The 27578-nt window shown below is 40.1% G+C and overlaps 1 protein-coding gene across 9 annotated transcripts in view; it reads right to left on the reverse strand.

Moving 5' to 3' along the window:
• TMEM45A (transmembrane protein 45A) overlaps nucleotides 1-27578 on the reverse strand; it is a 65637-nt gene that overhangs the window by 20753 nt on the left and 17306 nt on the right. For 2 of the 9 annotated variants that reach the window (XM_077884548.1, XM_077884549.1), the window contains exon 1: nucleotides 638-806. The exons of 6 other annotated variants lie outside the window; for them this stretch is intronic. The gene's annotated coding sequence lies outside the window, so the exon portion shown is untranslated. Of the gene's footprint in view, nucleotides 1-637; nucleotides 807-16850; nucleotides 16874-27578 lie in introns of those variants that run through there. One more of the 9 variants, XM_077884554.1, reaches the window with a different exon arrangement.

Here is a 27578-nt window from a genome sequence, read left to right on the forward strand (position 1 = left end):
TAACTTAGTTGTCAAGTTTTAATTCCAAGTATTACAGTCACATAAACAACAGACAAGGTTTTTGCACAGAAAGAGGAGAGAACTCAAAATAGCTCACAGAAAAATTCTACAGTTTTTTGGTGGAATCTCAACCAAATACTAACTTCAATATAAAATGAATACCATGGGGGGAAAACAAATTAAAATTTTATCTTGAGCCACCACCAAAATGAAGTATTCCTAAATCTTAGTTAGTGATTCATTTCAAGGCACATTTACAAATCCCAATACACTAAAAAATTTGAACTATATCTTGAACTTCACTTTACCATTTTCTTTTTTTTTTTTTTTAATATTTTATTTATTTATGACAGATACAGAGAGAGAGAGAGGCAGAGACACAGGCAGAGGGAGAAGCAGGCTCCATGCACCGGGAGCCCGATGTGGGATTCGATCCCGGGTCTCCAGGATCACGCCCTGGGCCAAAGGCAGGCGCCAAACCGCTGCGCCACCCAGGGATCCCACTTTACCATTTTCTTTAACAGTCAAAACAAAGTTATACAAGCATTTGTAGATCTAAGCTCTCCACCACATTCCATACATTCTCTCTCAAATTTCAACTATTTCAAAAGACTTCTCTTAGTTAGATTATCCTTACCTTCACACTTTCCTCAATGTCAAGTCCAACCCAATTCTCTTCTCCCAAGAATTTATATCGGTTCCGGCTTCAAGAAGGAAAACGTGATACTGACTAGTCTAACTAATTACTCTTCCTTCTTAGAGACTAAACCAAAGTGTTTACGTTTTTCCAGCATGAAGGCAGCAGTTAAACCTTCAGAATATGTCACAATGCCTTCATAAATGTAAATCTTGGGGCCACACCCTTTTAAAATCCCACTTCCTGTCCAAACATTGTGCCATAGACTACTTCTCAAGAAGACTCACCTTGCCACCCACCCACATGATCACTAGCCTCAGACACGTGTTCCCTGCTGTGAGAACCAAAGTACAATAGACCATGTGTAATCTTTGCTATCTCTTCCAGGTCATCAAGATGGACAGAAGACAAGGAGAATGGTATGGCAGCAGTAACATAACAGAGGAGGTCTGATAAGTTCGATAAAGACAAACCATTTCCTAATAATATGCAGTGCCTCAAGCGAAGAGATTATCACAGGGGCTAGGGGTGGAATCATAGCCAAAACCAAAGTTAGAAGAATAAGAAAAGATGAAGGAACAAAATTGCTGTAGGTCATCAATGAAGGTTACTTTCCCTCAAGGAACACACAAACTGGTTGAGACACAAGTGCATAAAGTATTCTAACCAATGTGAGGTTTACACAGAGGGAAATGGAAACAAAGAAGCAGCAGCAGTTTAACTCTAACCTGGAGAGCTAGCAGCTGTTATCCTATCTGTATACAAGTCATATTTCCCCTCTCGATGATAAACCCATGGTGACCAAGGGCCATACCCTCTATCATGCTTTGCAACTAATTAATACTCAATAAATAGCCAGTTAATGATGGCTTCTGCCTGGAACCCCATCACCCTGAAACACTGACCTGGGTGGCAACCAGTATCAGAAACAGCTGATGTGCAGATTTTTGGGACCCACTTCAGATCTACTGAGTCAATCATCAGGGGGAGGCCCATAAGTCTGCATTTTTAATAGGCACTCATCAGTTAATTTTTTTATCTTCTTAAATTTTGAGAACCAAAGGCTTAGACTATGTGAAGAAAGCAGAATGACACCAAGATACTAAAATGTGACTTTCCTATCACCATACTTCAGAGGCCATTTGTCTCCCACCAGTGTCATTGTCATAAACTCTGATGGGTTTGTTCACATCAGGCTTCATACAGGCAGAAGTATGTGGCTCAACAGTTGCTCCAGAGGCCAGAATGATAATATGGCTCCAAGAGAAAATAAGACCCATTCTGGATTGCTGTCATTCTTCTCTATTTTATTTTACCGTATATTATTGGGGTATTTTATTTTATTTTGATCTCTTTTATACCCCAGCCTCTTTCACCCAAACCCCTGTCAATCTTTAAATACTAAAACTACCCATGTCACATGGGCTATTCTTAACCAAACATCCCGGAGGACAAACAGAACTCTACATTAAAAAAAATGACTACAGGAGGAGCCAATCCAAAGGCATATGTATTAAAAAATAAAATCAATAAACAGAAAGTAAGAACAAATGTCATGTTGAATCACCTGCCTGTAACGAACTCTTCAAAGTAAATAGAAGCCTGGACTGTTTCTGTTAGTAGTGGTGCATCTGTAGTGGGAAGGCAGTTAGCATTTGTGGAACATCCACTTCATGCTACTAACTTCTCATGTACCCATTTATTCTATTTTTGAGACAACTCAGCAAGTATTATTTCCACCATTGATATGAGGAAACCGAGACTACAAGAGATTTACTAACCTACTTTAAGTCACAGAGTCAGTTAAGATCAGAGTCAGAATCTCAAGGTCTTATATATTTGATTCCAAATCTCAGACTATTCCTCTAGATAAGGGCAAAGATCAGAAAAGTTTTGTGAATGAACCCAACAACATTCATCAGGTTCCTTTGACTAGGTTAAACACCATAAGGAAAGAGCTTGTTCTTTTAGGACTTCCCACCATTAAGCTGTCAGTACATGTAAAGGAAGTGAAACTCTGCACGTAGCCTAAATACTTATTTACCACTATTATAGTCAGACTCAGAGTCCACAGGGATGCTAACCAAAAGGAAAGCTGGTCTGAGTTGTCTGCAATGTGACTTCACTTGACAAAATGAAGATGCTAGAGATAAGTATTAGTGATGTGGTAAGAACCTAAAGAAATCATCCTATGGTTCTGCTTCATACTGGTTCACAATTCAAGTCAATAAACAATGATTGAGTAATACATACACATCTAACAATCTGCTTCAGGTTATAAAGACTCCATGGTGACCAAGTATATCTATTTTTCATTGTTGCAGCTGGCAATTGTTCTCCAATTTTAAAGACCCAGATAATTAGACTGGGCTTGCCAGAATAATCTCTTCTTCTGAAGGTCATTAAGTTTATCACCTCTGCAGAATCCTTTTTTGCCATATAAAGTAATATATTCACACGTTCCAGGAATCAGAATGTGGTGAGGTGAGGACATCATTCTGTCTACAACACATGTTTACAACATACATGTTTACAGTTTGACAGAACAAAGGAGACAAACACATATGATTATGATACCAAGGAGATGAGCCAAGATTTATGGTAAAGGAATAAAATACTAAAGGTTTGCTGAGCCCCTTCATTTGATTTAGAAGAGTAAGAAAGGCATATAGGATCCTATAAGACCATAAGGACCATTTAAGCTGGACTTTGAAGAATGAGTAGGATTTTGAAAGATTGAGCTGAAAGGGAAGAGCATTCTAGACATAAGAACAGAATGAATAAACTCATGCTGGCAGAAACTTACAGAGAATATTGAAGCTACTTCTACCACAGGAGTAGAAGACAATAGAAAATGCACCTGGAACCCTTACATATATGGGAAGTGGGTAAATGGCAAAAATGATTATACAAATTACCAATCAGTAAAAAAATAGTGTTTTTACAATTGAGTCTCTAGTTCTGAATAAAAATCAGACTAGATCCCTACCTCACATCAGATTAAAAAATAAATTCCAGGTGGAATTTATTGTGAAATTAATTGTGAAAATAATTTTTTTAAAAGATTTATTTATTTATGTATTCATGAGAGACAGAGAGAGAGAGGCAGAGACCCAGGCAGAGGGAGAAGCAGGCTCCCTGCAGGGAGCCCGACGTGGGACTCGATCCCGGGTCTCCAGGATCACACCCTGGGCTGAAGGCAGGCACTAAACCACTGAGCCCCCCGGGCTGCCCTAAAAATAAAATTTTAAAAATTTTAGTAGAAAATATTTGAAAATCCCTATGACCTTGGGATAGGAAAGGATTTTTTTTTTTTTAAGATTTTATTGGCTTATTCATGAGAGACACAGAGAGACAGAGAGAGGCAGAGGGAGAAGCAGGCTCCATGCAGGGAGCCTGATGTGGGACTCGATCCCAGGACCCCTGGATCACGCCCTGGGCCGAAGGCGGCTCCAAACTGCTGAGCAACCGGGGCTGCCCGGAAAGGATTTTTTAAACAAAATACAAAAAAATAAAGTAAGGAAGGACAGGACTGATAAATTTGACCTCTTCAAAAAGTAAAGCTTTTATGTGTGAGTGGCAATGAAACACAGGAAAAGATGCTCAATATCGTTGGTCATTTGGAAAACATTAATTAAAATAACAAATACCAATACTCACCAGAAAGACTAAATTTAAAAAGACTGACAATACTGATGATATTGGCATGGATGTGAACCAACTGGATCTCTTATGCACTCTAAGTAGGAACACAAAATTGTACAGCCCAATTCAAAAGCAGTTTGTCACTTTTTATTTTTATTTTTATTTTTTAGTTTGTCACTTTTTATAAAGTTAAACATGCACTTACCATTTGACTCAGCCCCTCCACTCTAAGGTGTTTATCCAAGAGAAATTAAAATTATGTCCACACAAAGATTTGTACATGGATACTCACAGTAGCTTTATTCATAATAACCAAAACCCCAGAAATAGTCCAAATGCCAAATCAATTAGTGAATGTATGAACAAACTGAAACATCTCTAAATAAATTTCATCTGTAAAATCAGAGTGATAAAGGTATCTATTTCAGAGGTTTCTTGTGAAGATTAAGTTAAAATGCAAAGTACTGGGAATCCCTGGGTGGCTCAGTGGTTCAGCGCCTGCCTTTGGCCCAGGGCGGGATCCTGGAGACCAGGGATCAAGTCCCACTTGGGCTCCCTGTGTGGGGCCTGCTTCTCCCTCTGCCTGTGTCTCTGCCTCTCTCTCTCTCTCTCCCTCTCTCTCATGAATAAATAAATAAAATCTTTTTTAAAAATGCAAATGCAAAGTACTTACTTGAATGGAAACTGGTAAACATAAAAAAGTTTAAAATAAAAAAAGGAAACTGGTAAACAGAAAGCAATAAATAAATGTTAGCTATTATTTTGACTTCTAGAAGTTTTAAGATTTTTCTGTTGTTACACAAAATAAATTTAAATTGTTTTTTGCTGAGAACTTTGTGGATCTACCATTCCATCCCGAACACTCTATTTTCATAACTATTTTACGTGATATGGAAATGAAATTCTATCATCTATAAAAGCCTCTTTCAGTTTCCCTGCTCCTCCCCTTCAATACGAGCCTTCTCTTCATAATCTAAGATAACTGCCAAAGTTCCAACCATCACAATCATGTTCCAGGGTACAGGAGAGAAGAAAGGGCAGGAGTCTCTGTGTCTACTTTTCAATGAGTTTTATTGAAGTATAATTTACATGCAGTAAAATTCACCCCTAAATTTTACAGAGGAAAAAACCGAGACAAAGTTAGAGATGAGCCAAAATGTCCAAGGTCATGGAAGTGATAAGTAATGGAACTTGGATTGATATACAGCCCTGGGTCTATGCCTCTACCACAATGATACCACAAATAAAGTTAAAAGACACATGGCAGACATAGAAGATACATGTAATAAATACACCGCTGATAGTCACAACTCATTTGAGTAGATACCTATAAGCACAATTCTGGATTACATGGTAAAACTATGTTTAGCTTTGTAAGAAATTGCCAAATTGCCTTTTTTTTTTTTTTTTAAGAGGGAGAAAGGGGTGGGAAGGTGCAGAGGGAGAAAGAGAATCTTAAGTAGGCTTCAAACCAAGTGCAGAGCCCTATGCAGGACTCGATCCCACAACCCTGAGATCATGACCTGAGCCGAAATCAAGAGTCAGATACTTAACTGACTGAGTCACCTAGGCACCCCTGCCAAAGTGTCCGCACCATTTTGCATTCCCACCAGGAGTGAATAAGAGAGTTCTTATTTTTCCATATTGTCTCTAGTATTTGCTATTGTCAGTGCTCTGGATTTGGGGCATTCTAATAGGTGTGTAGTGTTATTGCTGTTTTAATTTGCAGTTCCCTAAAGACATACGATGTTGAGGAGCTTTTCATTTGATAATTTGCCATCTGGGTATCTTCTTTTTTTAAGATTTTTAAAGATTTTGTTTATTTATTCATGAGAGACGCACAGAGAGAGGCAGAGACATGGGCAGAGGGAGAAGCAGGTTTCCTGAGAGGGAGCCCAATGTGGGACTTGATCCCAGGACCCGGGACCACAACCCTAGCCAAAGGCAGATGCTCAACAACCGAGCCACCCAGGTGCCCCTTTTGCTCACTTTTTAATTGAGTTATTTATTTCCTCGTTGTTGACCTTTAAGAGTTTTTTGTATATTTCAGATATTAGTTCTCCATCAGAGGTATGGTTTGCAAGTATTTTCTCCCAGACTTGTCTTTTCCTACTCTTAAAAATGCCTCTCAAGGGTGGCTGGGTGGCTCAGTCAGTTTCGCATCTGACTCTTGATCTCAGCTCAGATCTAGGTCTCAGAATCATGACATTAAGCCCTGAGTTGGGCTCTGCACTCGAGATTCTCTCTCCTTCTACCTCTGCCCCTCATGCTTGCACCTCTCCCTCCCTCCCTCCCTCTCAAATAAATAAATAAATAAGTAAATAAATAAATAAATCTTTTTAAAAGAGTGTTTTTACAGAGAGGAAATTTTTTTAAGATTTTATTTCTTTATTCATGAGAGACACAGAGAGAGAGGCAGAGACACAGGCAGAGGGAAAAGCAGGCTCCATGCAGGGAGCCCGAAGTGGGACTCGATCCCGGGTCTCCAGGATCACGCCCTGCGCTGAAGTCAGCGCTCAACCACTGAGCCACCCAGGTTCCCTGGAGTGGAAATTTTTAATTTTCATATGGCCAAACTCACACATATTTCCTTCCATGAATTGTGTACTTGATATTGCATCTAAAAATTCAGCATCCTCCCCAAGCTCTCACACTTAAGCATGATGTTAACTATGGGTTTTGTGTAGCTATTCTATATCAAATTGAGGATGTACCCCTCTATTCCTATTTTGCTGCTTTTCAGATTTTAAATTGTTTTTCTTAAAAAGAAAACAATAACAACAAAAACCTGAAAAGGTGGTTTAGAGTCAGATAATAGAAAGCTTTAAATGCCAGGTTAAAAAATTTAAACTTTCTTCTATGGGCAAGAACAAGCAACTGAATGTTTTGAGCATCAGAACTTTAAACTCTTCCATAATATGAGAACCTGGTTTTATTTAAAGCTGTCCAGGAGAGGTGACTTCTCCAACTCCTTCAGAAACCCATTCTGCTGAAATCCAAATCTCACCCTCCATTAACCCTGCTTCATAACAAACTTGGATCTCTTGGAGTCCCAAGGAACGTGCTGAACATTTACAATCTTGATGAACTCTTTCAGCAAAGCCATGACTCCTAACCCCAGTATTCAGCTCCCCACCCCCCACCTACAAAAGAAAGCCATGTCACTGTGGTTCAGGGCAGAGACCCAGGCACCCAGTGGCCCAGGCTCAGTATTAAACACATACGGACAAAATGCAATGACCACATCTGAGTCAACAATGTTGACATATTCGTTTGCATCACACCTTCTACCAGGGGAGTTGCTGTTGTCAGGAGCTCTACTGATGAGGACATCTGGAAGAATTCTTGGCCTATCTACAGAGAACACCTCGTAGCCCAATTCTCATGGCCGTGGCTGCCTCACTTCTTCCCCCACCTTCCTGCATCCTGCTCCCTTCTGCCTACCACAACCCATTCTCAGAAAGGCAGCAGAGATGTGTCTGGATTCTAAGCAAATTGCCTCCAACAGCACAGGAACCATCTCGGGAAGGAGAGGTACTTTGGGATCAGATTTCAAATTTCGGCTTCCTTTTGGATTTCTGTGTGTGGACAGGCAGCAGACAGAAGCTAATCCATAGGAGCCCAGAGAGCCAAGAACGTGTAAAAAAGGAAATGATGTGCCAGCGAGGGCTAATGAATCTCTGAGCTCTTGAAATTCACAGGTTTGCAAACCACACCATCATCCCTTCCCACAGCTCATCCACCAGTTGCCCACTGGTGGATGTCCATGCCTTACCAGGCAATTCTGTGAAATATATTCTAACCTGATTTTCCTCTAAAAACCTATTCTAGTCATCCACTTGCTCCTTCCTCCCTGCTGCCAACACACACATAAATACGATTTGATCTGGATCCTTTTCCCTGAGAGCAGGTTCAGGTGTGAGGCCAGGGCTTGGGCCTCCAGTTTTTTCCACGGCATCCAACACACATCCAGCCTTGGCGAGCACCCAGATAACTAACTTTCACCCTGTGTCTGAAGGGACAGTGTGAGACATCAGAGAAAAGAAGTTGTTTTTAATCTGAGGAAATATGTCCTGCCCTGGGAAAGGCTTTTGGTAATTGCTGGCTTTGTGGAAAAGAAATTCAGCTTTCTTTGGAATAAGTGCCTCTAAGTTTGCACAGACATATATCTGGGGATGATAACTAGTGCTCTTGGCTGCCTGCTTACCCATTCATTCTCTTATTTCTCCATCTATGCTTTAAACAAATATTTATTAAACAACGACAGTGGGACGCCTGGGTGGCTCAGTGGTTGAGTATCTGCCTTCGGTTCAGGATGTGATTTGGGACCCGGGATGAGTCCCACATTGGGCTCCTGCATGGATCCTGCTTCTCCTCCCTCTGCCTATGTCTCTGCCTCTCTCTGTATCTCTCATGAATAAATAAATAAAATCTTTAAAATATATATATATATATATATAATATAAACAACGACAGTATTTCAAGTCCAGCTCTATCCATTGGGGACATGTGAGGTAGGATGAGAATCCTCATGGTAATTGGATCCCCAGGTGACTCACACGTACACTAAAGTTTGAGAAACACTGGTCTAGCAATATTTCTCAACAGCAGCACAATTGACATTCCAGGCCAGGGAACCCTTTGTTGTGTGGAGCCGTCTTGTGCTGTGTAGGATGTTTGCTAAGCAACATTCCTGGCCTCTGCCTACTAGATCCTGCAGTACTTTTCCCGCAGCTACGATGTCAAAACCATCTACGGATATTGATAAAGGTCCCCTGAGGGGCAAAATCATATCCCCTTCCCCAGTTCACGAAGTACTGGTTTAGAAGTCTCTGGATCAAATCCTCTTAACATAAAAAAGGATTGTTTTTCTTTTCTCTTGGGGAAAGAGAGAAATGTAACAAATTTAACTGTTAACTTTAACTATTGTATCAAAATAAATCCAACTGAGATTATGTGCATCTTTTTCAGAAAGATAAAGTACACATTATTGTAACTAATAAAACAGAACTATGATTTGGAAAAACACCATCTGTAAGATTCCCATGACTTTTTAGACAAAAATCTTTTGAGTTTGTTGTTTGATATTACTATTAAGGAAAAAAAGGAGCCACATTAAATATGTCATACATCGCATTGGACATGATCACTGCCAATTACTTGTGGACCAGGTACAAACAAATAAAGTTCTATATAGAACACCTTCCCATTTTGAAAAAAAACATGGTTAATGTGGGCCTAATGCTCTGTGCCCACCCTCAAATAACGGAAGTGGTGGCAAGGGAGAAGTCATGTTCAAATCCGGTTTATGAAAAAATTAAATAAAATAAGCAGAGGTTGAAACCAGTATGGCAATATCTGAACATTGTACAATGTTGGTTGGCGTAAGGGAGGAAATGTCAGCAGAATCACTCTTCGGTCTTTCCGTCTCTTGGTGTCAGGAAATGTATGTCTCACTGTTTATTTTCACTTTTTTTTTTTTTTTTTTTTAACTAGGCCCAATCTAGGAAATAATGACACCTGATTTTGGTAAGTGCCTCTGACAAATAAAGAAACAGAATCATTTCAGCTAGTGATAAAATAACACAGAGCAACGTGAGAACACTCAGGCTCAGCTTGGGATGGTGGGGATAGTGGTTCCACTTCTGAGTTCGGAGGTAGGCTGGGCTGAGCTGAGCTGAAAGATCAAAGCTACCGCAGAGAATGCATGTGACGTGGATGAGGCCATTGGCCCAGTTCTACTCATTTTTACTGGTTCCATTTCACAGAAGAGGCATTAGATATTTGACAGCTTGACTGAATGTCTACGACCAGTAAGTGGTAGAGGGCAGAAAAGGAACCCAGATCTCTGGGGTACAGGTTAGCAATTTTCTTTCTAAAAATACCCCTGTACTCATTTCCTGTTGTTGCTTTAACAAAGTAGTGCAAGTTATAATCAAATTTCACATCTTAAAGGTTCTAGAGGTCAGAAGTCTGAAACGGGTCCCACTTAGATCTCATTCTCTCTTGCTGATGCTGACTCCATTCTTCTCTTGCCACTCATCCTTCTGATTGGGATCCCCCTGCCTCACTGTCATAAGGACCCTTGTGATTACATTGGGCTGGCCTGGATAATCCCCCATCATCTCATCTCCAAATCTTTAACTTAATCAAATTTTCCAAATGTCTTACCATGTGAAGGAAACCAGAATATGTGACCTCAAAATATGTCTCTTTAACATAAAAATTGTTTTGAGGTGAAGGCAATTAGGAATGCAGGAAAAGCTCTCTTTATCTTCCCCTTTACTGACTAAATACAGATATAAATTCCCTTTTCACTGGAGGCAGATGCTTATCAGCCCAGAGATGGCACCAGAGAAATCTGCAAACAAAGCTTACTCCATTTGTTCCCTCCCATATATTTATCTTCCCACAGTTTGGTGTCCTTGAAAGTGCAAAATGGCTTGATCTTGTCCTATCCTTTCTCTACAAATTTCTTCTTCTTTGTTAAAAATACTCTATAAGCCAGAATTCTAAGCTGCTGGTTGGACTTACTTTCCGTTAAGGTTTCCCCAAATGATGTGCTCTGCACACGTTAAAAGATTTGCTTTTCTCTTGTTGTCTTTTTGTTAAAGAGTCCCAGCTGAAAACCTAACATGGAGAGAGGCCAACTTTTGCCACCCCGACAATGTATGGTAACATCTGGGTTTCAGGAGATTAGGGTGTGGACGTCTTTGGGAGGCCAAAGCTTACCACACCCCCTTAGGAATGCCAGTCACAAGAAGGGCCTCTGACAGTCATAAAATAAAAGTTTTTTAAAAAATCGCTGACAGTGGGGGAGAACAGAACAGGAATAGGAGTCTTCAACAGACTCTGAGGTTCTGCGTCACTGAGGGAGGCTCAAGAGCACACTGTTACCTACTTCTGATTCTGGGTGTACGTAGGATCCCTTGAGAAAACCAATGCCTGGGCCGCAACTCCTCGAGATTCTGCTTCTATTAGTCTGGGTAAACCCAGGCATCAGCATCTTAAAATTCTTTCTGTAGAACAGAAGGCCAGGGTAGCACAGTTGGTTGAGCATCTGACTCCTGGTTTCATCTAATCTTGGGGTCATGAGATTGAGCCCCAAGTCAGGCTCCATGCTCAGGGCAGAGTCTGCTTGGGTTTCTCTCTCCCTCTCCCTTTGCCCCTCCCCGTTACCTCTAAAATAAATAAATAAGTCTTTAAAAAAATACATAAATAAAAATAAAATTCCCTGTAAAGGTTTAAGAACCCAAATACTGGAATCAGACTACCTGCATTCAAAGGCCAGATCTACCCCTGTGTGCTTGACCTGAAGCACATTATTTAACTTTGCCTCAGTTTCTTCTATAAAATGGGAATGAGGCTATTAATAAAACCACTTTATAAAGCTGAGGACAAACTGTCATTATACTAGTAAAGTTCCTGCCACATAGGAGGTACTGCATAAATGTCTCAAAGCTCGTTCCTCCTCGGGCTGGAACCCGGTGTGATTTCCGTGTGTGTCTAGGATGTGAAGAGCGGGGTTGGAGGATACTGCAGGCAGAATCTCCCCTGCCCTGCCTGATTGTAATGGGCTCCAGAAGAGCTAACCCCAGTGTGCCAAGGGAGGGGCAGCAGTGGGAGCAGAGTTGCTGGGAGTTGCAGGAATGCATACAAATTACACAAGTGAATAAGAAGAAACAACCAGAAAGGCTGGAGCAGGGATGGAGAAGGTGTGGCGGGCCATGCAAAATAGGAGAAACGCTAAGGGCTGTGTGATAGTGATCAAGGTTTCACTGTCTACTAGAGCGGTGGTTCTCCACGTGGCTACCACTGCAACACATCTGGGAGCCATAAAATCACTTAGAGTGTCTGGTTCCCACCCTGACCAATTAAATCAGAATTTCTGGGAGTGAGGCCTGAGAATCTTACTTTGGTTTTTTTTTTTTCTTTTGTAAACTCTCCAGATGATTCTACTTAGCCAGAGTTGAAAGCCCTGCGCCCTTCTCTTATGCCACTGTCATAGGTTAGTCAGCCTCACCAACTGCAACGTGAAGGGAGGGGAGAGAAAGGCTCACAGTGACTGGGTTCCTATTACCGGCCAACACACCTGACATGCACCAATTAATTTAACCCTCATAATTATTATCCCCATGTTCGAGATAATAATAAAGAGGTGCATTTCATAGGGATTGTAATGCCACTCACCAGACCCAAGACTCATGTGTCATGACTGGACCCCAAGATCCAACCCCAAGTCTATGTCCAAAAGGAGTAAGGGAAGAAAATTACCTTTTAGAGCATCCATCACCCTGAGAGCCATTTAGAGTCCTCTCCATTTCATGAAATAACATTTTCCTCCCCACTTTAAGTTTAACAGAACGGAAACTTGAAAAGCTAACTCACCTGCCCAAGGCAAAAAGCTTGTAAATGGAAAAACTGGAATCTTGACTCAAGCCTGTCCACCTCTAATCCCCATCCTCTTCCCCAGCATCTCTGCCCTTCATGTCTCCAAAGCTAATTGTAACAACCGTAACAAAAATCATTTACTGAATGCTGACTCTGTCGCCAACACTGTGCTGAGAATTTCATACGCATTCCCCACGGAAAAGTCAAGTAAAATGACCATGACATAGAAAGAAAATAGTTAACGTACAGGGTAAAGGCCAGCAGCACCACTGGGAGGGTTAGAAATGTAGCTCCTCAGGCCCCACCCCACCTGCTGAGTCAGAATCTGCATGTCAATAAAATCCCCAGGTAAACTTGGAGAAAAGACTTCTTTACATGGTTTTTGTTCTGCTTTTCATCTTTCCAAAGAGTTGTTTTGGTCACGCATAGGTTCAGCCTGATTCTCCATTTACCAGACCACATACGACTCCAGTGAACAATATACAAGGAAGCTGCTGCCTGCTGTTTTGTGGTTTAAAATGCTGTCAGGGAAGGCAGCAGGCCCCAAAACACCCTTTCCCCAGTACAACTCTTTTTCTTTGAGTGTTCCGGGGTGTTGGTCTCTAGATACACACCGTTGGACTCCAAACACCCTCAGCAGGAGGGTCACTCCTTAACAAGACAAATTACATGAACGTGAGATTTTCTAATAGCCTATGAAAGCCAGAATGGGATAAAGCAGTGTTTCTTAAACTTGACTATATACAGATATTTTAAAAGAAAAAAATATTTCAGAGCCATTATATAGACTTAAATTGTTTTGTTTGTTTGTTTGAGAGAGAGAGAGAGTGCGTGTTGGGGGGGCAAGAAGGGGTAGGGGGCAAGGGAGAGTATCTCAAGCAGACTCCACACTGAGTGCAGAGCCCAACATGGGGCTCAATCTCAGGACCCTGAGGTCATGACCTGAGCTGAAATCAAGATCCCATGCTCAACTTACCAAGTGACCACGGCACCTTGACTTAAGTTGTTTTTACCGTAAACCTTCTTAAGTAGTAAAAATATATATTTGGACAACCATAAAAATGAAACAAATTTAGAAATTAAATATGAGCAAAACTACAAAACCAACACAAATCAAGTAAACTAATGCAAATCAAATATAACAATTATTTCTGCTAAAACAAATGGCCTTTCATAGCATGACTATTGCATTGACAGCTACAGTGCATATTATTTTTGGTCCAGAATATGTATATTATTTTATTCCCAAAATGGCTCATTTTTCTATTCAAATTAAATTCCACCAAAAGGTTGTTCAGCTTATTAAGTCCATACTCTTTATGCATCAACCTTTGATAACTAAAGCAGTGTTTCTTGTCCATCACAATCCTGAATAGAAATGTAAGTTCCAGCACTGATATCATGGGTTGAACTATGATACAAGATGTTCATCCAGGTGATCTAGAATATGCTTGTATTTCTCAGTTCTTGTTGAGATGAAAGTGCAGAGTTAGATTATTAGGATACAAAGTTTACAGACTTCTTTTCCTGCTCACAATAACATGTCAGCAGATGCCTAGGAATTATCAACTTCAATTTGGGAAATGCTAGGATAAAGAATTAGTAAGAACTACACCTCAATTGATAATGAGAGGAAATCCCTCTTTGTATAAATATTTTAGCTAGTAAATACAGAAGAAATTACAGAATTTAGAATTTCACAAGCCCTAATGAATTGATAAATTCAGCCAATAATAAAGATGGCTGATATCCAAGAGAGATAACCCAACAAGATGAAATACTCTTGCAAAAAAAAATTAACTTAGGTGTGATTCAGGCTCTATATAATTACCAACTGACAGAAAGTTCAGAGGCAGAAGAGCGTGTTAAACGACATCATGCGGATACAACAAGTAAAATCCAAACGATGCAAAATTCTACAGGACAAACTAGTTTCTTTAATAGATAAATTTAAGAAAAATAGAAATAAAGGGAGAACCTGTATACCAATAGAGACTTCTGAGTAGTATCTACAATTGCAATGTATGGATTTTATTCGCATCCTAATTTGAATAATAATAATAATTCAGGATTTTAAATTCTATAGGGGTGATACTGTGTCTAAGTTTTTTTTTTTAATTTTTATTTATTTATGATAGTCGCACACACACACACACACACAGAGAGAGAGAGAGAGAGAGAGAGAGAGGCAGAGACATAGGCAGAGGGAGAAGCAGGCTCCATGCACCGGGAGCCCGACGTGGGATTTGATCCTGGGTCTCCAGGATCGCGCCCTGGGCCAAAGGCAGGCACCGAACCGCTGCGCCACCCAGGGATCCCTAAGTTTTTTTTTTTTAAAGAATCTTTGGTTTTTAGAGATACATACTGAAATATTATGGACCAAATAATACATCTTGGATTTGTTTCAAAATCGTGATTGATTTTATGTCAAGCTGGCATGGTACCTTGTTTCTGGTCAAACACCACCCAGATATTGCTGAGAAGGCATTTTTTAGATACATTCAAGATTCAACATTTAAATTTGGAGATACTGAGTAAAGTAGATTACCCTCCATCCTGGTGGGTGGGGAGAGAGAGCTCATCTACTCATTTGAAGGCCTTACGAGAAAAGAAGTAATTCTGTGTCCAGATTGGCTTCCCAGTAGAAACTGCAACATCAACTCTTCCCTGCTGTCTTGCCTTACAGATTTCAGACTAGCCGGCCCCCTGATTGCAAGAGTCAATTCCTTAAATTTCTTTCCCTCTCTCTCTCCCTCTCCACTCCCTCCATATATTTATATAGACATACACACACACATCCTTCTAGTTCTGTTTCTCTGGACAATTCTGACACACACAAAAAATGATCTGGGGGAAGAAAATGTAGATGAGGAAATAGATAAAAGAAAATTGGCCATGAGTTAGTAATTGTCGAACCTGGCTAACGAGTACATTATACTTTCCTCTCTACTTTTGGATCTTCTTGAAATTTTCCATTTAAAAACTTGGGAAGAATGAAAATACATGGGAGAGTCAAACAGAGACCCAGTTTTTCTGTCACTGGATCTGACAACAGAATGGCATATTAGAAACCAAGGCCATCCTGAGAAATTCAAGCTTTGACTCCACTGCTCACAAGGGAGAAATTAAAGCTGGAATGGCCTGGCCTTGAAGATGACTCTTGATCTTGAACTTCCAGTTTAATTTACACTGCACCCTCTGCTCCTGCACATCCCTTTACCACAGCACTTTCTCACACGTTCACTCTCAGACTCTTCTCACTACCCAGGAGCTTCTTACTCATCCAAGCATCAAACTTGCACTCAATAGTGCTGGATGAATGAGTCTAAGCAACGCCTACGCTTAAGCTAACTCATGCTACCCCTTTCTAGTTTTAATTTTCTTCTAATTGTTAGGGCCTACCATAAGTGCTCCATTTTTAATTCCTGAATATGCTCTGATTCTAAATATTTCTCCCTCACAATCAAACATTTGAGATGTCACTTTGAGGTGGTGATGGTGGGGGTGGGGGTGGTGTGGAGAATGGACTTTGGCATTCACCATCAGAGAATTCTGTAAAACTTCAAAATCCCAGTGCCTGGGAAGGAAACAAAATCCCATGCAACAACAATTAATTTGTAATGCTTTCTTTCTAACTTCTTAAAAAGCAAAAACTCTGACTCTTAGTACCTGTTATGAAACTCATTCTTTTTCACAAGTCTGCTATGAGGTAGCAGAATTTCAATGTGAATATTCATTCAAATAGGCTGTTTCTTTGACTTTGTCATTGTATTCTGCATGATTCTGAAATAAAATAATGGGTTTTACATTTGGAATGAAGATAAATCCTAGGATACCCAATTTTACAAATTAAGTAAGTGAAAACAGTTGGTCCCGGTTTTATTTTGAATGTAATGTATAGGAGAGAGAAAAACTAAGAGAGAGAGAGAGAGAGAGAAATAGGCATTTCTGATAGTTAAACTCCAGCCTTCTCTTAATTCACATTCAAACAGCAAAAAGTGGAGAGTTTTATAGTTCGCTAGGCTCCATGGACAAAGCTCTGATTCCTGTACAGGAACATGAGGGGTCAGAGTGAGTTGAAGTCTCCTACCCTCCACCCCTTCCCCCTTCCCTTGATTTGATGCTGAAAGTCATTACTTTAACCCAAAGAAATATCCACCTTTGCTTTTGCCCCTACCTTACAGAGGAATGTCACCCACATCTTCAGTTCCTGCCCTTCAATACTTCGTACCACTTTGGACATGTGTAGGTAGACTTGCCACATTCAGCAGCAACAACAAAAGTACAAGATACCCAGTGACATTTATATCCCAGATAAGCAACAAATAATTTTTTGGCATAAATATGTCCCATAGATTTCATGTGTTATTTGACATTCAAATTTCACTGCACACCCTATGCTTTATCTGGCAACCCATGAAATGAGTTGCATGAAATTCCATTGGGTTGCAACAGCTTGAGGTAGAGATTTCTCAAGCAATACCCATGAAGCTGGGGAAGAAATTGACAGCAAAGTGCCACATGAAAATAAGAGAAAAGAATCCAAGAATATTTGTTTCCCCTTTCTAATGAAATCCATTAAAAGAGGCGAGCATGTTTCTCTGAGTAACAAATCTCGAGTTGATTTGGCTGTGACTTCTAGAGTCAGATGCACTACCATCGCACTACAAGGTCACATTTCCAAATCTATAGTTAAACATTCTGTATTATTTTCTGAATAATACACTGGCTATTTCTTAACCAAAATGGCCCCTATGCTTCATTTATCAATGAGAAATTTGTTCTGAAACTGGTCTCATCAGATAAGCTGAGAACCCCTGGGCCAAGGTTCCATTGTATGAGGCCACCTGAAGTGGTATGAAATGTCTTTTTTTCTCAATCAATAGATAGTAAAAGTATAGCCATAATCACATTGTTGGATGGGGTAGGGAGGGGTCCTAAAAGTCCTCTGATGTTAAAAATGGGTCAATCTCATATTTGATAAGGTTGGAAGCATTGGTCAATGATGATTTTCAGTGTTTCTTCCAACCTCTTCGTGATTCCTAGCATCAGAGCCACCATCATTGGTTCTTTGCTGGTTCTTCTGAAAATCAGTTCTGAACAAGTAGAGTAAGAGTCTTGGGGCTCAGAGTTGGAAGGACTGGTCATAAAAGTGGTCAAGTATCATGGTCACTATATTAACCTTATCGTTCGCTTCAATGAGTTTAACAAATATAAGACATCTTCTGAATTCCTGTTGGGATTTTATTTATTTTCCTATAGGTTCATACCACAGTAATTTAGACGGGGTAATTTATAGATATTTTGGTGTCCATAAAGGAATTGTTAAAAACTTACTTTTTTATTAACTTTCATTTATTCTCACTTCACGAGTGTTTACGATGCACTAATTCCAGGTATTACATTCTGCTCTTGATGACAAACTACTGCATACTGTATTTTCCAAAGAGATAAATGCAAAGAAAGATGAAGTCTCTTATTCAGTGATTCCCGATGTAGATGATACTCTCAAAATCACAGATATCATAAATTATATTTACGTATTTTAAATACTTATATTAAAGTACTTACTAATAGATGATGTGAGATTTTTGACTTGGTTTAAAAATATTGAGAAACATTATTGGAGCCATATTTACTCACTTTCTGCCTTTGACTGCAAATATAAAAGTCAGTCCTGAACCAAAGATGTCCTTCCACTTAAAGCATCCTACTTTAAAAAAGAGTCTTTAATTACTTAGGAGACTCTGAAGTACAATGTGTTCTTTGTTACCTGATTTGTTTGAATTGTGACCTATCCTGTTGTAATCCAGAACTAATGGAGTGGGGGGGGGGGGAGTCAGAATTGTTTTCGTGATTTTTAAAAATTATTTATTTAAAGTGAGAAGAATTCTCAATGGCTGGTTTCCCTGAAGTCTACCTGTAGCACTATCTAAATGTTTCCTACGAGAAGACTTCGCATTGCTTCCTCATTTTAACAATGAGTCTTATACCAAGTCCAGGAACAACAAAGCAAGTGAGGAAAGACTGGCGAATAATAGCACCTTAAGTTTGCGTAACACTTTTAAGTCCATGATCTGGCTAATTCCATGAAGGACCTCATGAAGCATGATCAGGAACACAAGAAGAGGAGAGGCTTGCCTGCAGGGTCACAGCTGAGGTGTAACTGAACCACCAGTCTCCTATATTCGCAGCTTCAAGCCCTTTTGGTTTTTGTTTTTGTTTTTCCTGTTGCTCATTGACAGAAGTCAAAAAAGATATCTATTTAAAAGTGGCCAAAAGCAGTGATAAACCAGCAATAACAGGACTTTGGGGAGGGAAAGGCTGCTAACAGGCATCAGAGATGCAGAAAGATAGCAAGGCCAGAGATTTCTGGAGGCATCACTGTAAATCAGCACGTATGTGGCTTACATTCATTTAAACAATGTGATGGATGAAGAGCTTAGTGTGGAGTGGGTACCTGCAAAACATTCTACCTACAGTGTCTTGTCTTTTCTGCCCACCTACCCCCAAGGGGTACAAATTACTATTAGCCTCCTGGTATTAACAGAGGAGGAAACCAAGGTTTAAAAAAAGATAAATGACTTGTTGGAAATGTTCTCACAGCTGTTTAAATGGCAGAGTTGGGATTGGAACCCGGTGTGACTGATTCTAGAACCCAGGCTCTTACCTATATGCCCTTACCCCTCCCTGGGCACAGAGCAACTGAGCCTCCCAAGACACTGAGGGCTCCAGCATGCCTGGCCCAGAAAGCAATCGAGGGCAGAAGTGGAGACACAGGAAGATGCCTAGAGGTGAGGCTTCAAAGGCTGCTCAGGGTCACTGAAGAGGCGGCCCTGCCTGCTGTAAGCTGTGCTTCTATGGGAACTATCATTATCAATGGAAGGAAAAGGTTAAGGGGGCAAAGTCAGGAAAGTGAAGAGTACCTGGCATACGGCTCCTCTACCAGGATCAGAAAACTAGTAAAAGCTTTGAAGAAAAGAAGTTACGTGGTGTAAATGATATTTCAGGGAGATTAATCTGCCAGCCATGCATAGAAGACATTAAAGGGAGCAAGAGGCTGGAGGCAAGGCAACTGGTTAAGAGGCTATTGCCACTACTCATGACTAAGATGATGAGCCTGAGTTGCAACAGGGCAGTGGGAAGAGGGGCAAAGGGACAAATGTGAGAGGTACCCACAGTGAAAGAAGGGCTTCAGGGCAGCTGCATAGCCAAGACTATGGTCCGTGATGGTCTGAGGCAGCCTGAAGAGAGGAGGAAAGACACTACCAGGGCTGGCAGTGGCCTCCACCCTGCACACTCAGGAACCTACCTCTTCCATCTCCTCACCAGACCACAAGCTCCAAGGACACAGGGGGCCTTTTTGTGCCTGGAAGCCCCACGACTTTTTCCTGTTGCCAACCGTAGGCCAGGTGTTTGGTAGACTTCATAAATATTGACTGGCAGTCTGTTTCCTCTTCCTGGAACTCTGTTCCCCCTTCTGCCTGGAAACTTCATGTGGGAAGGCCTCCCTGAAGGCCCAGCAAAAACGTTTCCCCCTCAGAGAGGCCTCCATGACCAGTTAATCTCAATTAGGCCCTCCAATTCTCCTTCCCACAGAAACTTTTCTTCACGGTACTTATTACAATATGGAATTTTATACTTGTTGTTTTAAAATTTCTTTTGTGTTTCCTTTTGTGGTTTTCATTAGTGGCGGTTTTCCACCTCCTCCAACACACACACACACACACACACACACACACACTACAAACTCTACAATATGAGTATTTCTTTTTACCATTGAGTCCCCCACAGCCAGCATAGTGGTGTCCCAAAGAGATAAAATGCATGCAAGCCACATATGTAATTATGAATTTCTAGTAGTCACATTTTTTAAAAAAGAAATAGGTGAAATTAATTTTAAGAATATATTTGATTTTACTTAACAAAATATATCCAAAATGTTATCATTTAAATGTGTGATCTACTGAAAAAAAAAATGACAAGATAGTTCATATTCATTTTTTTCCTGTACTAAGTCTTTATCTTTTGTATTTTACACTCCTAGCACGTCTCATTTGGGACTAGCCACACATCAAGCGTTCCATGACCATACGTGGCTAGTGGCTACCACAATGGATCACACAGATCTTTGCATGATGCTTCACAGGTGTTACTTAATAAAAAGTTGATTCATGAGAAAGGGAAGGTGGGAAGGGAGGCAAGAATCAAAAAATGGAGAGCGAAAAAAAAGAGAAATTAACATTTGTTGGGTGTTTTAGGTTAGGTTCTTTCATATTTCAGTCAGTTGCGTGATTTGATTCTAACCTCAACCCTAGTGATGTGGGCATAATGAGAACCATATTTATAAATGAGACACTCGTTTGGCGATGCCATGTAACTTGCCCAGGATCACACTGTCTTATAAGTGAAAGAACCCAGATTCAGAATGCAATCTCCCTGACCCAATTGTGCTGCCTGCACTCACAGAAGCCATACATAACAAGTCTAGTCAGGCCCATACTGCTATCTAAATCTCTCTCTCATCCAGATAAAACAGCCTACATCCTCCTATAATATATTGTTTTGAATCCCACAGACACTCATTTCAAAAGTATGATCTGATTATTGCAGGCCAACGTGGGAGTCTCCCCTTGCTCCTCCACAAATGCTTTAAGAGGGATCCTTATCACATTTGCTGCTGCCCATTAGGACACTATGACCAAACAAAATGGTGGCACTTGAAGTATGTCAAGTTCTCTACCACACTTCCTCGCTCGATTTAGTTCTCCTGCTACCTAGAACCCTTCCCTCCTTCACCTGATTGACATGCATCCTACATGACTCAGCTCAAGAAAAAAAGAAAGAACAAAGAAATGGAAAAAAACTCAATTCATCAGTCATCCCATTTCAGCCAAGAAATCTCCCTGATCTGTTCTCCAAGTGTGAAGGCCACCTTTATTGTGTTCACAAGATGCTCATGTGGAATTTTTCATGCAAACCATCATTATATACCTAGGGTCTCCCTCACTAGGCTGTGAGCATCTGGAAAGCAAGAATTGTGTCTTTTATCTTTATATCTCCATTGACCAGCATTTGTTGAAGGGCTGTTAAACAAATTGAAAAAAAAATGGATAGATTGATAAGCATGCTCATAACCCTGTTTATTTTTTTTAAGATTTATTCATTCATGAAAGAGAGAGAGAGAGAGGGAGGCAGAGATACAGGCAGAGGGAGAAGCAGGCTCCATGCAGGGAGTCTGATGTGGGACTCGATCCTGGGACTCCAGGATTATACCCTGGGCCAAAGGCAGGCACCAAATCATTGAGCCACCCAGGGATTCCCATAACTCTGTTTAAAAAGGAATACCTGGTGCCACACAGTCCAAAGAATTAAAAAAAGACTAGAGGACTCTTACAATATCTGCATAGCACTCAGGCCAGTTGTCAAGGCATGGGTATCAGTGACATGAGCAGATAGCTTCAGCATTGCACTCTGTGATGCCTCCAACCATGTCATAAGTAGCAATGTTTTAAGCTCTGCAGAAGATGTAGCAAAATTGAGACTTATCCCACTGTCAGCTCCTGGGAGGTTAGGGATATGTGGAATAGTTAGGAATGTGGTAGGTAGGAAGAAGCATGCTAAGCATCAGAATGTGGCAACACAGTCAAAGAGCCTAAGCATGCTAACCTGGAGGGGACAGGGGACATGTAGTGTTGGTATCCATATACTCATCAGAAGGGCGATGGTGGAAGACTGCACTGAGCAAAGGGTCAAACCACAATAATTTAGTTGTCCCTAATTCACAATACCCTGGGCACCCTCTGGGGATATCTTAAAAGATATTTATAGATGGATATCTTGGCTACACCTGCAATTGTGATTGTACTAGTGTTGGGCCAGAGCTTCTAACCTTTGATGTAGCACACTGATGTGCCCCTGGTGGGTACAGTTGTGCCAGAGAAAAATACAAATTCCCTCAGTCCTAGAAACAGCCAGGTGACTGTAAGGGAGGGCAATGCTTATGGAAGCCAGAATCGACTCCCCAACCCTGGCCTACTGCTTAGGAATGAGCCCTCTCAGCTATACAGTATCATGTTCTACATAAATTCTGGCATGAAAAATGTTAAGAAGTATTGAGATAGACTATATGAGGTGAATGAGCAAGCATCAGAGACTTCAGATTTTTAAAAAGTATTTAATTTTGACAGGGCCAGGTGGGTAGAAGGTGATAGATATGATAGAAGCCAGGATTGGGCCCAACAGCCTTGCAGGATTGTGAATTCTCAAATATTAGTACAGACCAAGACCAGCCTACTTCTGTGGGTGTTTCTGAAAATTCAGATGGAAGATGGGACACTAGTACACGGCACCACTAAAAGTAAGTTAATAATAGTAACCCATAAGAATAAATTCCAGGTCCTCAACAATGGCACACTCCTGAAAAACAAACATATCAAGGTAAGTGACACTTCATCCCCCAATAGCCTAAATTTCTTAATTGAGAGAGGCAGGTCAGGGGCCAGAGTCAGCCCTACAACCACTGCCTGGCACCTCCCCACTTCTCCTTCTGGCAGTGTATGGCCCAGGGAAAAATTAGTCTTTAAAAATTAGAAACGCTCGCTCATGGAATTTCCCATGCATACTATCATTACGGCCTCATAAACAAGCTGGAAAATGAGGGGGAAGAGGATATGATTGTCAGTAGAGCTGGACTCATTACCCCATGCCCCACATTTATTCTCCTGACACTGTTTGCTTGTCTTTTCAAGCATAGGTCTGAATTCAGGGTTGGATAGAGCTGAGAAGGCACATAACCAGAGAACCACAATAATACCTAAAATACAATTAAAGGTATTAGGAAATAATGGCTTCTATTGAACTCTTACTTAACCAGAAATGACAAAAAAGTAAAAACAAACACCTCTCCCCATGTTACTAAGCTGATCAGAAATATACTTCACAGTCACTGCAAATGGGGCTCAAACTGTAATAGGATCAGGGTACTGGAGGAAGGTAAGAGCTGAATGTGGCAAAGGGGCACTTCTCACTCAGAACAGGTAGCAAACCAGTCCTACTTCTCAGTGAGGCTCTGGCTGGCATCACACACCTATGGCTCTAAGTAGGTAGGAGAAGGCCAGACCCATTTGACACAAAGTAATATAGAGTAAATGGCCCGAAGGGTGTGTGTGTGTACGTGCTGAAGCTAGCGTGGCATCTCAACAGCCCTCACCAAGCAGAAGCTAACATCTGAGATCTGAATAAGCCCTGTCAAGGTAGGGCAGACAACAAAAAGGGGAAACTAAAATTAATCCCCACCACACCCAACCTCCTTCAGAGATGCAAAAATCACCTGAATTCCATCTATTCAATACTATCACTGGGGAACTGAGCACATGCCAGAGGAATTTAAGCTCTACTGAATACCAAATTAAAAGACATCCAAGGCATTTACAGAGCTCCACTCTAAATTTTGCTTCTAGCTTCTAAAGGGGTTCTTCAGTAATTGGAAATAACTAGGAAGCAAATATCTTCCTTCTTGAAGGCTAATAAAATGTTCATTCAGTTAACATCTACCATGGGCCAAAGAAGAATGAGGGAGTCTCCTTCATGTGAATCCCCACTTGCCACTTCAAAGTAGCATCCAGGCCCCAGCCTAGTTGTAACACCATGATAATCTCAACTTTTATACTTCCCCTTACTCTCCCACTTCCTAGACCAAGACAGGAAAAATGACAGGTCTGTCTTAGTGATGAGATACTCTTGATCCCATTGTCTCAGGTACAGAGAATGATGAAAGCAGAGGCTGCTATTGTCCAGAGAGTTGAAGCCAGGTTGGCAGTCTGTGTCTTCTTGCTTCTCCAAGGGATATAAGAAGAAATACTAGAACCAGAAGCCCAGCCCCACCATGGTTCACTTCAAGCTGCACAGAGTGGGAGTTTCCTGTGGAGTGTCTGTGTCTTGGGGGCAGGGTAGGGGAGGAACAAAATTATATAAAAAGGCATTGTAGGTAAAATCTCTCACACAACACACACACACACAGAAAAGAGCAGAAGACAAAACTAGGAACAAGGAACAAGGACAATGAATAGAAACCAATAACAAATATGGTAGATGTTAAACTATACCAATAATTACTTTAAACTTCAATGGTCTAAGTGCACCAATTAAAAGACAAGATTGTCAGAGTGGATTTATAAAAAAGACCCAAGACTTTGCTGTCTATAAAAAACTCACTTTATATATCAAGACACATATAGATTAAAAGTAAAGGGATGGAGAAAGTTATATTATGCCAACAGAGCAGGCTTCAGAGCAAGTAAAGTTATGAGGAATAAGGGGGGATTGCATAATGATAAAGGGGTCAATTCCCCCAAGAAGACAAAAAAAATTGTTACCATGTATGGGCCTAATAACAGAGCTTCAAAATACCCAAGACAAAAACCAATAGAATAGGGAAAAATAGATGAATCCACTATTCTAGTTGGAGGCTTTAACACTCTTGATTAGAAAAGGACACATCCAACAGGCAGAAAATCAGTAAGGTTATAACTGGCTCAAAAGCACCATTAATCAAATGGATATAATTGACATCAATAAACTAGTTCATCCAACAACAGTAGAATACACATTCTTCTCAAGTTCAAATGAAACAGTCACTAGTGTCAGATCACATTCTGAGCCATAAAACACACCTTAACTTTAAGTTTCATTTAACTTAGATGAAATGGACCAATTCCTTGAAAGATACAATTTACCAAACTCACACAAGAGAAGATATAGACAATCTGAATAGGCCTATATCTATTAACGAAATTGAATAAGTAATTAATGACCTTCAGAAAAAAAGAACCAGGCCCGGATGGGTACACTGGTGAATTCTACCAAATAGTTAAGGAAAAAATTGTAACAATTTTGTATAATCTCATTCAGAAAACAGAAGTAAATGGAATACTTCTTCATTTATCCTCTGAGGCCAGCATTACCATAACACTAAAATTGGACAAAGACATTACAGGAAAACAAAACTACAGACCAAGATATCTCATGAGCATAGATGCAAAACTCTTCAGCAAAACATTATCAAATCAAATCACAACAATGTGTAAAAATAATTATACATTACAACCAAGTGAAATTTATCCCAGTGTGCAAAGCTGGTTCAACATTCAAAAATTAACTAAATCAATATATCACAACAATAGGCTAAGAAGAAAAATCACATAATCATATCAATAGATGCAGAAAAAGCATTTGGTAAAACGCAACACCTATTAACAGTTAATTAATTAATTTTAAAAACCTCTCAGCATACTAGGAGTAAAAGAGACCTTCTTTAACTTAATAAATAATATCTACAGAAATCTACAGTTGACATCATACCTGATGGTGAGAAATTAAAAGTTTTCTTGCTAAAATCAGGAATAGACACCACTGTACTAGAAATCTTGGTTAATACAATAAGAGAAGGGAAATAAGAAGTAGAATAAAACTGTCTTTGTTCACAGATGGTCTGATTGTCCACATAGAAAATCCAAAAGAATTGACAAGAAACTAGAACTCATATGCAACTGTATTGAAAGTTTTGAGATATAGGTTAATATGCAAAAGTCAGTGGGACTGCCTCCCTGAGGCAAAGGAAACCAACAGCAGGATGAAAAGGCAATCTATAGAATGGGAGAACATATTGGAAAATCACATATCTAATAAGGAGTTAATATCCAAAATATATAAAGAACTCCTACAACTCAACAAAAAATGAACAGTTCAATTTAAAAAAGGGCAGAGAAAATGAATAGATATTTTTTTCAAGAAAGATATACAAGTGGTCAAAGGACACGTGAAAAGATGCTCAACATCACTAATCATCAGGGAAGTGCAACTCAAAACCACAATGCGAGATCACCTCACAACTATTAGAATAACTATTATCAAAAAGACAAGTATTGTGAAGGATGTAGAGAAGCAAATATTGTTTCTTGATAATAACAAGTATTGTGAAGGATGAGGAGAAAAGGGAACCCTCATACACTGTTGGTGGGAATGGAGATTGGTGCAGCCACTATGAAAAAAAGTATGAAGTTTCCTCAGGAAATTGAAAATAGAAATACTGCATGATTCAACAATTATACTCCTTGGCATTTATCTAAAGAAAACAAAATCACTATCTCAAAACGATATCTGCATCCCCAGGTTTATTGTAGCATTGTTCACAAGCCAAGACAGGGAAACAACCCAAATGCCCATCAGCAGATGAATGGATAAAGAAAATCTAGTGTGTGTATGTGCATGTGGGTTATATATAGATGTGTGTGTGTGTATTCTTTTATATATATATATTTGTATTATATATATATATATGAAATATTTTGAAATCCTGCCACTAGGGACAACATGGATGCAACATGAGAGCATTATGCTAAGCAAACTAAGTCAGACAGGGACAAGTAGTATATGATCTCACTTATATGTGGAATCTAAAATAAAACAAAACAAAATAAAAAACAATAAAACTTATAAATATAGAGAACAGATTGGTGGTTGCCAGAGGTGGGAGAGGCAGGGGGGATCAAATGGGGACAAGTGGTCAAAAGGTACAAACTTCCAGTTACAAGATAAATAAGACCTGAGGATATAATACTCAACATGGTAACTATAATTAGTAACACTGTAGTGCATGTTTGAAAGTTGCTAAGAAAGTAGATCTTTTTTTTTTAAGATTTTTTACTTATTTATTTATTCATAGAGACACAGAGAGAGAGAGAGAGAGAGAGAAGAGGCAGAGACACAGGCAGAGGGAGAAGCAGGCTCCATGCGGGGAGCCCGACACGGGACTCAAGGATCTCTCCAGGATCACACCCCAGGCCACAGGCGACACTAAACCACTGAGCCACTGGGGCTGCCCAAGAAAGTAGATCTTAAAAGT

Source organism: Canis aureus, chromosome 35, assembly GCF_053574225.1.
Source record: "Canis aureus isolate CA01 chromosome 35, VMU_Caureus_v.1.0, whole genome shotgun sequence".
Lineage (NCBI taxonomy): Eukaryota > Metazoa > Chordata > Mammalia > Carnivora > Canidae > Canis > Canis aureus.